The sequence below is a fragment of the Uranotaenia lowii genome, chromosome 3 (assembly GCF_029784155.1).
Source record: "Uranotaenia lowii strain MFRU-FL chromosome 3, ASM2978415v1, whole genome shotgun sequence".
NCBI classification, from domain to species: domain Eukaryota; kingdom Metazoa; phylum Arthropoda; class Insecta; order Diptera; family Culicidae; genus Uranotaenia; species Uranotaenia lowii.
In genome coordinates this window covers 223,114,605-223,129,807 of record NC_073693.1, presented here as the reverse complement: position 1 = coordinate 223,129,807, position 15,203 = coordinate 223,114,605, and the positions used below count along the sequence as shown (strand labels likewise).

Here is a 15,203-nt window from a genome sequence, read left to right as displayed (position 1 = left end):
ATTGGAGAACGGTTGCCATGGCCCGAGTGCATTTGAGGAATTATGTTCATCAAGTTATGTGGTGTACGGTATACTAATAAAAATCTCCAATGCTTAAATCTGATAACAACAAGCTTTAAACGAGATTCATTAACACTTCGCAAAAAGATGTTTGCGTTTATAGAGTAATCGTAAAGGTTGCATCCCTGTGCTAGGTTTTCCCACCCCATTCCTCTACCATTCTCATCCCTTTCCCATCAATGGCAAAGGAAAATGAGTGCATTTTTTTTTTGGTAATTGGCAGAGGCAAAAGACTATGACAATAAACTTTCGTTTGATAACCGACTCATATTTTGCTCTGGCTAAGATGTCAGACTTGCAAGCCGAGATTTTTTTTAAACCAAATTGATAAAATTTTATTATTAAAAAAGCTACAGGTTCGATAATACTGTCGAGAATTGTTATCTTGCAAATTAATCAACGTCCATCAATCAATGATAGCTTGCTAGACTGTCACTGGAAACAACAATGTCGGTATGGGAAAATTAGCTCCCATTAACATTACGATTACATAGTTAGGCAGAGCATTACAAACACGCCGAAACAAACGAACCAACCGCCGCGCCGCTGGCTGTCTCGTGGAATCCACAATTTAATTACACGGCTGGCTCCATTAGAAGGGCAAGCATACCATAACATCCATCCATGCCTTCACACGAACAGGTTCCCATGGGAACCCTTGCAGACAAAGGGTGAACGCCAAATATGACAGTTAAATATTGCGAAAATTTCTACTGGAAAAAGGTAGTAAGGGCTGCGCCTTGGTCTAAGAATGCAGACACAAAACAAATCCAGATTTGCAACACGGCGAGGTTGAACTTCGCGGTTCAAGGTTGATTCGGTGGGAACACGTTTTCCTCTTTCACAAAGCTTTTATCGGCAACAGGTTGCAAAACTTTGCGCAAAAAAAATTAAGATCTTCTTGAAAAATTGTTATTTGTTGACTGATTGAAATTCTTCATTTTACTGCAAGTAATGAACTTTTCATTCAATTTATAAAATTCAGGAATCAACTTTCACCTCCTCAAGCGTTAAGAATTGAAACGTACCTGTTAAAGAAAACCAAATCCCCGAACATATATCACCAAATCTCGACGTCTGTCAGCGGCAGACTTCTCGTGAATTGGTAACCCAGACCGAAATTACCCAGAAAAAAAAATCCACACCTTCCCCGGTCCCGAGCAGACGGAGTCGGTTCCGGTTTGTTTCCGTCCTGTCATCACGTGTCCCGAATCGACAACAAATCAGGCTAACCCCCAAGACGTCTCACCTGATTCAGCGGCACGCCATCATCGGCCGGGGAACAGAACAGAACAGTATTATTTCCCAGTGCTCGTATTTATGCAAAATTAATACTTCCTTTAAGCATTCGAGGCACGTTCCACCTGTTCGGGTTCTTCTGTACGGCCAATACCTACAAACATAAGTATAGTATACCACAAAGTGAGTGGTCTGGTCGGGTGATGTGGATTAACCATAACCATCATCGGAGGTGCCTCCAACACGTGGCCCAAATGTTGCACAGTTGGTTTGAGATATTAAATAAATCGAGCCTTAAACATTTTTATAATTTAACTTTTAGAGAAGCGAAATTCTGAGTGAAAATTCATGCAGATTTTTTCCTAGTAAAATTTTCAGTATCGAGCAATCTTTACAAATCGGTATCGAATTTTGAATACGGCGAATGCGCCAACATCAGTGTTTCGAGAAAAACGCGTTCAAAGTTTGACAGCTCCATAAGCTCCCAGGAAAAATTTTATTTTGTTTTCATTATTTCTCGAAAACCAAATGAGGCCCTTGCTTGGAGCCAAAGGGGTATAAGCGCATAAAAGCTTATTTCGAGAAAACACGCTTTTAAATTGACGTGTTTGGCCGTTTTCCATATATTTTTCGAGAATTTGTATTTTTCTATCGAATGTAAAATATGTAAATAAAATTTAAAAAATAAAAAAAAACATCAAATGCAGTTTGAAATGTGAATAATCGTTTGGCATCATTAAGTCAAAATCGACCATTTTGTCACTTATACCCCTTTGGCTCTGAGAGCTTCAAATATCTTTCAGTTAACGTTGTAAACTCAAAATATAGGTCTCCGAACGTACTTTATCACCCTGCTGATAACTCCATTTGTTTACATTTGGCGCATTCGCCCTATTCAAAATTCACTACCGAAATGTTTAAAAATAAGTGTTAACCAGCAAATTGTAAATTCTGTATTTTAGGTGGCTGCATCCTCCTTCTTCAATGTCCGCTAATTTTTGGCCCACTATTTTCATTCTCTTTTGAAAGAAACTGAGAGCAATTTGATGGATTCAGCTGTTTCGAGCTAAATAAAACCGCAGGCACCAGATACCCAGACTGATCAGAGGCGCTTGAACCCATACAGCTACAAGTCGCCCAGAATACGCCATCTGTCGGGGCATCGTGAAACTACTGTGCTTCATCAAGAAAAACAAATACACTTGATAATTAACAAGCCAAATGAAATCCGTCTTGATTGAATCGACTATTAGTATTTGAGATTCTATCTAAAATATTTTCATTTTCGTTTTTGTCTTCAATTTAATTGTTTACTTTTATTTACTGTATCATAATAAGAGATGAATGTTATCGAACAATGAGTGTTGATCGACTGAGATGAAAAAAAAAAAATACAAACGCAACGTTAAAGCGGTCCTTAGTTCGGAGCAAATTAATTTTAAGATTCAGTTTTGATTTCAAAATTAATTTATCCGGCTGAGTAACAGTATGAAAATTATGATATCTGTTATAAATAATTCATTGAGTTCGGAATTGTTTGTCTTAATCTGAATGGTTGACTGCGACCAAAAAGACAAACTACATATAACTCCTTGAAAAACTTGAATTCTAATTTATCTTAACTGTTTCTTGGCTCGTGCCTAGATAGGTTTGAGAAGTGAAATAAGTTATTGAAATTCTCGTTGGGTTGATTGGAACGTGTTAAGACCATGTAAATTGAACAATTGAATAATATTTCAATTTCATGAATGTATTGATAAGATCTTTAATCCTATCTGCCGCTGGAAGTGTTCGTAGAATAATGCTGGTAGTTTCACTAAAACTTATAAGTTTTTGGAAAAATAACCTCAGAAACGACTTTGTTTGTCGACCGGTTATTTTTCCCTGCTTAAATGTGCGTGAGAAATGTCGAAAAATAACTGTAATGACCATTTTGGCATAATTCTGGACTGCACTGGAAAATTAAAAGCGACCATGTTTTTAGACTTTTTTCCCCATCTTAATCCGTACACGAGAGCAAGTGCGAGTGAGAAATGTTTACTTAAAAATCTTTAATTCAAAATAAAATTGTTAAAAAAAACTGCACTGAGTTTGGAATATTTCAAAATGTATGTTTCAAATCCATTTCTCTTTGCTTCCGAAATTTTTTCACTTTTGACATTCAACCAAATTCTTTGATTCAAAGTTTTGTTTAAACCATATTTCGAAATTAATTAGTTTACTAAATGAATCCATTCTTCAAAAAACTATAATTTTGAAGAAGGGTCATTTTAATGTTCCTTAACCGCTGCCCAGTAAATTAGAAATAATTTCGCTGTAACTAAACTTATATATCGATTTCAATGCTTTTCCACACCACCAAAACGAATTTTGAATGGTAAAAGAACAGTACTATCTTGATGCAAACGAAGGTCAATTTTATTTTCTTGCCGTTGCATGGAATGTCAAATATCGAATGTCTGTGTGAGTGAATTCATTTAATGTTTTGATTTTGATGTGACGAATTCACGTTTGTTTTATTTTACCCATGGATAAAATCAATTACACGTGCAATTAAAAAAATGGTTCGAAATTTATTTAAAAAAAATTATGAAAAAATAACTTAACAACAGAACAGGAAAAGCTAAGCTTTTTTTACTAAACAGACTCGGATGATTGAGATTGTTTGTCAAGAATCATCATTATGTCAACAAACGCACTTTGTTAGAAATTGTACTTAATTTGCGGGAAAGTGCATCATCTTGAAGCCCAAAATATTGTTTCCACAACTGCCTCTTCCAGTGGGCGGTAAATAGGCTAGTTTGATATCCAAGTTTAGTTAGATATTTTGAAAAGAAGACATTTCTCGAGTGTGACTAAATTACTCATAGAAAGGTAAGTTTTAGGATTTTTTGAAGAAAAAAGTGAATAAAAATCTGCCACCGGTTTTATGTTGTAGATGGGGGCTTAATGGTATATTTCGCTGTTGCGATTTTCATTAGTTTCTTTTGTTAACAAAACATTGCTTTACAGATTTTGTAAATATCACCTCTACTTTTGTTTTATTCAGTTTTTGTAAACCTCTATAGATTCGAATAGGTGAAGAGATTTGAGAAACTTTAACTGAAACAGAGTGTTCAACAAAATTTTGTAAGAATCTCGTCCGTTCAACTGATTCACACATTCATATACTGTAGTTTTGCAATATACAATCAGTGGAATGTTTTTACGATGTCATTTGTCGTTTTCTCAGCAAGTCCTAGATCGTTTTACAAATAATTGGGTCGTCACAATATTTTTCTACTCGGGAAACTTGAACTCACCCTTGACGGAGGTTTCGGGGTTAACGAAATCTTGCCGTCGAAAGTGATCTTCACAAATGAAGCCGAAGATGTCATAAAATAGTTATTTTTCAACCACAACGCAATAAGGAAGTGGAGTAACGCAATAAGGAAGTGGAGCATAAAACCCTAAGTTTTCATTCAATTTTCATTTCTGTCGAAGTCGATGTATTTTTTATAAGCTTTATGGTTGAATTCTAACCACATTTGGTTAATGCGTGTCAATTCAAAAACGGTTTTTTGTGGTTTTCGAAATATATCGTGTTATTTTTTTTTTCTATCAAAAGTAGGTTATCAAAAACGACCGTGTTCATCGCTTAATGAAAAAAAAAAACAAATAGCATAATGATGTGCACTGTAAATTTTTGCCTCGATTTCCAGCAAAAAAAAATGCTGGAAACGTTCAGCAATCCAAATTTTTGCTGGAAACCAGCAATCGGTTTTCGAATTGCTGGATTTTTCAGCATTCGATTGTGTTCTTGTCATTTTTGCTGAAAAATCAGCAATCGGTTTTCAAATTGCTGGACTTTCGAGCAATTGATTTAGTTTGCTGGAAAATCAGCAATCGAGTTGTCAAATTGGAGTCTGTTTGTTTCCGTACGCTGAAGCAAGGTGAGACTCTATTTTATGAAATTTGGTTAGATTAATATAATTATTTTATTTTCCTCTATATTCTAGCAACAAGATATCAAGTCAAGGGTGAGTTTTTATTGGACAGGTAGACATTCTATAAAAGATTCTAATCAAAATTATTCTTACAGGTGGCGGATGATCAACACTTTTGCACAAAGCTGCCTCCCCAAAGCCGATGCTATATATATAGAATATTGAAAAAAAAAATCGTGTATCTAAAAATAAATGTATCCCTTTATTAAAAATTGGGAGAAAATAATTGTTTTTATTGCTCATTTTATGTACCAGCCAGTAATCAAAATTTTAATTTGAATTGAAATATAAATTTGATACTAAATACAGCCGGTTGTGTTGAAAGAAATAGCTGGTTTCCAGCAATCTGGATTGCTGATTTTCCAGCAATCTGGATTGCTGATTTTCCAGCAATTTGAATTGTTGGAAACCAGCATTAACGTTTGCTGTTTTTTCCAGCAATTTAAATTGCTGGAAATTTTGCTGGAAAGTCAGCGGGACAAAAACCAGCAAAATTTTGCTGGTTTCCAGCAAAAAAAAATTTGCTGTGTGTGTATCGAGATTTTTCCTTTTGTGTATGTGGCCGTTAGTTTTACGATAACCCGTAGATAGCTTTGCGGAACAAGCGCCAAAATCAGCCTTCAGTGGTCAGTCTGGGTATCTGGTGTCTGCGATAAAACTTCCTTATTTTTGTGCCACTTAAAAACATTTTTACTGGAATATCTGCCGGCATAATCTGGCAAAAACGAAGCAAAACCTTATGAGATTGAACATCATGTATATTCGGATAGTTAAAATTGTAGGTTGCGAAATACGCACACAAGAGTACTTTTTTAAATCTTTTAAATGCGAAAACTAAAGTTTATGTTTTGAAAATTGTTGGTTTTTCCACAGGATCAGAGTCTTGAAAAATCATGATTTTATACCCAATCACCAGCAAATACATACTTTAATCTGCTAGGGACCTAGCCACAATAAAAAATAGTATTGGATTCAAACGCGGGAATTTGTTTGAAATAGGGGTTTTCGTTGTGTAATTTATGATGGACGACATCATAAATCATCTGTCTCATTGTCTCGGTACCGGCTATACCGTTTACGAGCTCTGGAACTGGCAAAAATTTGTTGTTTGAGGTTAGGTTTTAATGACTAATAGCTAGGTAACACTTTTAGCTTATCGGAAAAAAATTGCGGCAAATTTCAGCAATCTACAACTAGTTTTTTGCATATTGAAAATTTAAAAAAATCTGGTATGAGCCTTGACTTTCCTAATTACCCTTAACCGCAGTTGCCGCACGTGTGCTTCACTCCAACGCATGATTTGAACCTTGTGGACATTTTTGCCAATGCCAATTTTCTTCACTCACGCACAGATTTTTTCAGAAAAATGAATGATTTTGCCAGCTATCGATTTGATAATGATGGATCAAACAAAAAAAAACTATGCAAAATATTTTTTTTTCTTTTTCTCTTGCATCGCAAATCTATCAAAAACGCGCTAATTTTAAAATTTGAAAAAATAGGTCGGTTAGTACTTTTCACTGGTAGCAAAATGCTAGCAAAAATATTTATGTCCGATAACTAGGAAATATGCAATCAGCAAAAGAAAGTGTCCCATTTCCAAATTAACTAAGCTTTAATATTAATTATCATCATCTAATTTGTGCACTCTGCAATGGGCTGAACTCAAATAGTTTTTTTTATTTTACCCTGATAGAAGTGTTTTAAGACGGAATTCAAAAAACCTTTTCGTATGATGTTTAAACACGTTATAGATAAGGGGCGAAATGGGCGCCTTCTGGAGGGGTAAGTTGAGCATTCTCAACCCCAAAATTGAACTGCATGTCCATCTCTAAGGGCACGAGGGTGTTTTTGAATTGCATTTTTTTAGATTTTCAATACGCCTGTTAAAGTTTTTTTTTGGTCAAAAGGAACGATACATTTTTGAAGATTCCTAGAATGCAATGCGGTTTTGAAATTGTTCTATGAAAAATTGCGCAAATTGGTTTGAAGAATTTTATTTTGTTCTCACGCAATGCTATTGAAATTTCAATTTATGGAGCTCACTGAAAAAAATCTTTGGTTACAATTTTTTCGAAGACAGCAGAGCGGCAGGATTAGCGAGAGAATAGTTAAACCGTCCCAAAAAAAAACATATTTTTTTGCGTGAGTGAAAAATTCTGGCAACCGTAATCTCGCAACACTGAGTTTCTGTCAAACTTTCATAAATATTTTTTTCAAAAAAATCTTTTTTGATATTAGAAACTCACTACATATTCAAAAATAAATTAGGGTTACCAGAAATTTAGAGTTACCGATGCAACGATGTGGCAAAAATTAAATTAAAATCAAGTTGAGTTGTATCTTTTCACTTACGATGAATTGTTCAAATCACATTTTGATTTAAGTTTGGGAATTACAATCGTGCAGCTAGTTGAGCTGGAACCAACTCATGCCTTTTTTTTCTTCAAAAGAATAAACCTTATCTAAGGCCACCCTCGTGATATAGCTCAGTTGGCAAGTCAGTTGCTTTCTGAGCAGATGTCCGTGAGTTCGAGCCCAAGAGTAAACATCGATCACAGTTGTACCGGATAAGTTTTTCAATGACTTGTCCGCCAACTTAATCGTTGATATAAGTCGCGAATGACATAAAGATGTTAAAACGACTATAATCGAAACAAAAAAAAAAAAAAAAAAAAAAAAAAAAAAAAAAAAAAAAAAAAAAAAAAAAAAAATCTAAGGCCACCGACACCATCTCAACCAGCCGCCCCATCTCTTAGCATGGCATATTTTATTTATACTCCAGCAATTGATATTACAAAAACAAATGTAATGCACCGTTCACGATATATCGCTGAAATGCAAAAAAAATCACACATTCAATTGTGGATAACTCGTATCGCGTCACAATCTTCTACAAACTTTTTTGTTATTGTATGAACTACAATTCCTGAAATTCTGAGCTTTCTAGCACTCTGGAAAAATATTTTAGAACTCAAAGAGTGAAAGTAGGTCGATTTTTCATGCATTTTGCCGAAAATTTCCATACAAATTTCAAGTCCTTTGCGCCAGCTCGTGCTTCTGTCAAATGACCTGAAACTTTCAGAAAGTCATATCTTTACCTAAATGCACCAATCTAGGGGGTGTCGCGTAGAAAATATGGTTTTTTTTTTGTTATGAGCCAGTCTAGACTGTCATAGCCAAGGAATCGAGCGCATTGTTAAGATGGTGTCGGAGGCTTAAGGCAAGGATTACTCTTTTGAAAAAAGGCATGAATTGGTTCGATCCCAACAAGCTGCACAATTGAAAATTACCGAACTTAATTCAAAATGTGATTTGTACAATTTGTTGTAAGTTCTCATTTGTTTTCAATTTAATTCTGGCGTCAAAAAAAACTCTGTTCAACTTGATTTGAGCTTAATTTTTACAAAACCATGACATCTCATTATTCTAAATTTCTGGTAACCCCTATTTGCTATTTTGCATATTAATTTATCACATTCTTGTGAAAATAATATTTATGAAAATTTGACGAAAAAATTCTGTCGTTCGTTTGGACTAAAAGTAACATTTTTAGACTACAGGCATATTGTAATTCGAAAAAAGTTGTAGTTCGTCACACCCTAATGCTCACCGAAATTTTGAACCATAAATATTTATTTTTCCAAAAATATGAAACAAAATCACGATTTTGTGCTCAAATAACTAAGGAAGCAGTTAAAAAATAGTTAACTAGAGTTCATTAAAGAAAAACATTAGAATTCAAGTCAGGAAAAATCACCGAAATACGACTACAAGGCAAACTAAGACAAACAAAGCTTATTACAAAAATAAATAATTTACAGTTTTGGCAATAGAAAGTGAATAAAAAAAATATTCAAATAATCTCAGATTGTGTCAAACAATTGACTTGTATAAATATCTGAAGTTTCCATGCAGACTTTTTTATCATGAAACCTCCCAATAAATAAAACAGATTTGAATTGAATCCCAATTCATCGTTGTATTGATAGTCCTATGAATAATTCAGTTTTCCCATACCCGATTTGTGCCGTTTTTCGACAACCGTGGAGCTCAGTGCTCCAAACCCCAAACGAACAGCTCCCTGTGTTGTGGCTTGAAAGTGAAAACACGAGGGTCCCCGTTTGGTTCGAAGAAGAACTGTGATGGGGACCATTTTTTACCGCCTTTTTTTCAGCAACAAGCCTAATACACCGTTTCCGTAATAAAATATTCAAATGAAAACATTCCGTTCGTCGTGAGGTCCTTACCGAGACCGGGAAGGAGTGCGAAAAATGTTGAGAATGAAAATAAAAGTGTTACCTACCTATATGAAGGTAAGTAGGAATGTTGGTGGAAGTGCAAAAAAAAATCCTGCAAAGAATCGTTCGCGAAAGCTCGACAGGACTCAACAGGTGAGAATTTGTGAGTATTTTTCCCGGATGAATTATGCATAATGAAACACGTTATAATAGCCGTGAACAATACGCGGTGTGAAGATTGGCTTAAACTATAGAGCTCATTATTTAACAGAAGTGGTTATACAAATTAGTGCGGTGCCTTATGAGGAGACTTGGTTAATTTATGGTGCAATAAGTGACGAACCGTGTTTTAAAAACTTACACCATCAGCAAACGTTTACGGATCCTGGTAACTCCACCACCGTTGGCGATATTTGACAGCCAATGGGAGTTGGAGTTTCCGCGTACCGAACGTTAATTCATCTTTAATGCTACAAAGTGATATGTGTAGAGGAAGTGTCGTTAAGTGATTGTGTTTTGAGAACGATTGGGTAAGTTATAAATTCAAATCATTTTTAAATAGATAAAATAAAAAAAAAATATGACAATTTATGAATTAATGTTTGTGTCATGGAAATCCTGGTAACACACAAAATTCAGATTGGTTTTAAAGTTTTCAAACGCTAGTCTATAAACGATGGATAATACCTTTGATTGGGTTAAGAAGAATTTGATGAAAACCATTTAACATCTGCAAAAAAAACTGTACATTGCTCTAAATCAAGGTGTTTTTGAGATTTTGAATTTTTGTGATTTTATCCAAAAGTTCTGTGATGAATTTCTGTGCTGCTAATTCCTTCAATTTCATTGAAAATTCATGATAAATTGGGTCTTTTTTATATTTTAGTTGAAAAAAATCAGTTCACATTGAAAATCTTATCATACTCTTCTAATTCAAAGTTAGAAACCTTAATTTGATATTGACCGAAAAAATATAGTTTTGGAAATCCATTCAAAATTCAAAAACTCTGTGAAATCTGTGAATTTTAAAAATTCTGTGATCTATGACACAGATTCTGTGATAAAAATTTGCTCAAAATTCTGTAAAATTACAGATTTTTCTGTGATTTCAGCACCCTTGCTCTTAACAACTCATTCAAAAAATATAGTTAATAATAAATTCCAGTTTCTTATGAATCACGAAAAAATTTAGTTTTAAATATAAAAAAAATCACAGAAAGTCAATAAGCAATTCAACGTCCAACGCTAAGAAGGCGGTGATTGAACATTGAAAAATTGAGAGAAAGTTAAAATGACAAAAACTTAGTGATTTAGTAAAGTTTTTTAGACTTTTCTACGAGAAATGCGGATGTTTTCTTTGAAAATGGTCTTAAAATATGTGAATTTGTATTGAAAATTAACCAACTTTACTAAATCATTTGGCAAGGAACCCACGAGAACCCACCGACATTTTCTACATGTAATAAGATCATAATCACAACTGTCACTTCTGGAAAAATGAGGTACGCCAAACTGCTCGCAAGCAAGTAATTGCAGTTTGAAAAATGTATAATTTTAACCTATTTTTGCGATTTTGACATAAAAAATCTGCGAAACGAATAAGTTTTCCACTAGAATATCTCACTTGAGTCCATTCCAATCGAATACTGTGGAAATTTGAGGTATTGAATAGCTTAAAAAAAATATGTAAAAAAACCATTTTTTGCAAGGTTTCCGTAAATTATTATTTTTTGCAAGGTAAATACACAAAATAGAGCTTAACAATGTTCTACAGAGTTGATGTGAAAGATATAGTAAACAACTTTGTAGAAGAAACCATGCCTGTATCTTGCTTCTGTAAAAAGTTAGATTTTGGCGCCACCTCGTGGAGAAAAATAGAACCAATTCAAATTCATCAATAGATAGCGCAAATATAGTCGAGTAACTTTGTCGAAGACACCGATGAGCTACAACGAAGCCTCTGGCCTGCAGTCAATTTTGACCGCAAAAGTGTGGTTCCTGGCCCACTGTGAGTCGTGTTGAATTTCTGTTTTCAAATACGTGAATTCTTTGTTTTGTTTCGATTATAGTCGTTTTACCATCTTTATGGCATTCGCGACTTTATCAACGTTACAGTTGGCGGATCGTTATTGAAAAACTTACACGGTACAACTGTGTTCGATGTTTACTCTTGGGCTCGAACTCGCAGACATCGGCTCAGGAGACAACAGACTTGCCAACTGAGCTATATCACAAGCCCAAAACCCGTGAATTCGGTTTAGGGTAAATGTACCCGACCTTGGCACCTAAAGCATGGTTTACCCTTTTTTTCGACATTCTTACCTTCCTGTTGAGTGTACCATATAACATCATTTGAAGAATTTACTTGCTAACTTGCTTAGAGTTCAACAAAAATATGTTTTCTCTTAGGAACATTCATTAATGTGAGTAAAATGCATGCAAAGTACTCACTGCGGTGCTCCAATTACTTGGCCGCCGTACCAATAGTTTGCCGTTTCGATGATCCGATTCTTGGCCACCAGCAAAGTGCAATAGATCTTTACCAACAATGCTAAATTGACAGTTAACAGAATCGTTGGCTATTCTGAATATAAGGCCACTGACAGAATGACGTCAGCTGAGCGTAAAGTTCTATGCGACGATGGAACACCGGCACTTCCCGGCAATGCTATACAAACCGTGTGGAGCACATCTTTCAGATTTCCCCTCAGATTTCCCCTTTTTTGACAGATTTAAGCTTTTTTCTTCAGATTTGAGCTTTCATCTCCTATGCTCTCAAGGCAAAAAAAGCTTAAATCTGAGGAAAAAAAGCTTAAAAACGAGATTCACCAAGACTTACTCAAAAGATGTTGGTCACACGATACATAGACAAATCGTGTAACGTTGCAGGGATCTGAACACCGGGCGCCACTCATACAACAAAAAGGCTTTTGAAAACATTGATGAAATTTGGTTGAAAGGGACGCACAAAATAAGCTTTCATTTCAAAAAGTCGGAAGTCCAGAAATTCCGCAATGCGATTGCGACACATAGGGTTATTTTCACTACCAAACAACTGTCTTCATATTGTGGAGTTTGACTTCATGAAGTAAGAAATTGAAAAATTCCTTAAATGGTATTTAAAAATTTTGCTCTTTTGAATTTGTTAGCTGAGATTATGAGCTTCTAGCAAGAGCCATCTCGAATACCCGGGGCGTTGCGCAGTGGTTTGACACGCCAAATAGATGTTAGAATGTAAACCTTGCTAAAATATTTTTTTTTAATTCGACTCACATCAAATATTTGAAGGAATAATTGGAAAGCAAACGATATTTTCCTGAACTTCCAACTTCTGTTTCCATGAAAAAAATTAGAACAAAAATCCAAAAAAATAAATCTGAGTAGATATATGGTTCCCAAGCAATAGAAATCGATTCCAAAACTCAATTAATTATGTATTTTATATACCAAAGTCATAAATTGCCATCGATCTAACAATTTTTAGATAAGAAAACATCTTAAGTCTTGTGAGATGCTTAATTTAATTTAGTTTTTTTTTTAATATTTTTTATTAAAGTACAAACAATCAAAAAATTCGGTATGCACAGAATTGAAACAAATTATTCTCTTCGCAATGAAAATATATTCAAAATTTTTTAAGCTTAATTTGGACCTGAAAAACATGAAAAGATATGTTGGTATGCCAAGAAAAAGACCCTGCCAAAATAGGGCTCACTTACCCTATCTTTCCTTTTTCAGATCTGTTTCACCAAAAATTTGTAGTTTTATAAAATGACGTGAACCTCTGCTAGTTATTAAAAAAAAAGTTATTTGTGCGGCCCGCCGACAAGATTTCAAATTTAAATTGGCCCGTTGGTTCAAAAGGTTGCTCACCCCTGCCTTAACCTAATTGGGTTCATTTTATTTTATTTATTTACATAGTATTCCGTCTCACGACATAACTTGACGAACATAATTCCTAAAATTCACTCGGTTCATAGCAACCGTTCTCCAATTTCTCGGGCACCTGGGTTCATTAGTTCTCCAATTATGCCAAAAAATATGTATGAAATCCTTTCTCATCGTTTCTGTCGTCCCTTTGAAAGAAAGAATCAAAAAACATTTCTTATAACCCAAATAAATAAATTAATTAAACTTTTTGTGTCCTGGATTCCACTCCACTGGCACTCCAAATTAATTTTTGATTATAGTCGTCGAACCTAATTTTCCTTTTTTTTTTTTTTGTCCCTAAAGTTGATATAATAAGAAGAATACAAAGGTGTTGCATATATAAGTTCCGCTCAAGATCATATTTTACTTTTCAAAATTATGCGAGTAATTGATGTTTTAATGGAAAACTTGTTACAAAAACCCGAATTATGCTTTTTTATGATTTTTTTCACCATTTTATTCATTAAGAAACAGTTTATAACGGTCATGGGTTACATAAATTGACGTTCAAAGAAAGCATAGATTTGTGAAAATTGCAGCAGAAATGCGTTTGTTTCTAAAGCTTCTAAACCTTTCATAAATTTCGACAAAAATGACAAAGCTGGTATGAAAAGATCTTGAAAAAGGGTTTTTCAATATTTCAATAAGATTAATAATAATCATTACCTAGATCTTAGGAAAAGAAATGATTCCGCTCAATATCAGATTTCGACTAGTTCTGCTCAAGACCATTTACTCTATAGACTAAGAATTTTAATACAAATATTTGGTCGAATAATCGGTCCACAAAACAAAGACCCGGATATCAAATTCCAATAAAGATAAGACTAAGCTTGCCAGGTTGCCCAGATGTAGCCCGATTTTGGTCAATTTATTTGCAAAATCAAACGAAAATTTGAATTAGTTCATTAGAAATAGAATTATATATTTTGCGTCGAAATTTTCTGAGCAAATTTCATCAAAATTAACATGAACGATTTTTTTGGAAACTTAAAACATGATTTAACAATGACTGATGTGTTTTGATATAATAAACAGGTTATCAAGTGCCTTTCTTCATGATTATTTTTAAATAATTTTTATATAAGCGGATATTGAGCAAATAACCCAAAATGGCAGGGCCTAGATATTGGCGGGAATATTTCTGGTAAGCTTAAGTAAGAATAATTCCGGGTTTTGTGGTTCCAAATTTGCTTATAAACATTATAATTCGATGTCTGTGATCGGATTTCGGATTTTTTACAGTTTTGTTGTTATTTAAACCCAGTTTGGATCATCATTGAGAAACAAAAACCTGATTCGAATCTTGGTTTTGCATTTAAAATCTCAACTAGATACATTTTCCATACTTGAAACTCATCATTTCGGAATGTAAAATATACAACTATTACAACATTTCAACTTCTTTTACAGAACTGAAACTTAAAAAAGTTTTATAATGGTGATCCATAATAGAAAAATCCGAATTTCATCATTCGCCATCGTTATATAGATTATCAAATTGCGTTTTAAATTAAAAAAAAACTGCAGAAAGAATTCATTTAAAAGCTGAAAATTCAGAATTCAAAAAGGGGAAGAACACTATATATTGAACACCATCTTTGGGATTCAACACATTTGTGGCCAATAAATAATAACGAAAGGTTTTTCTGATAAAATTTTGATAGCGTAGCTTAAGCTTATTTCCTTGCTTCGAATCGATATATTTTTTTTCGCAGAAATATGTTTTGAAATTATGATTGAAGCC

At 34.1% G+C, this 15,203-nt stretch overlaps 1 protein-coding gene across 1 annotated transcript in view; it reads left to right on the top strand.

Moving 5' to 3' along the window:
* The window catches only part of LOC129753567 (40S ribosomal protein S25), a 458,367-nt gene that overhangs the window by 56,522 nt on the left and 386,642 nt on the right, over window positions 1-15,203 (top strand). The window lies entirely within an intron of this gene.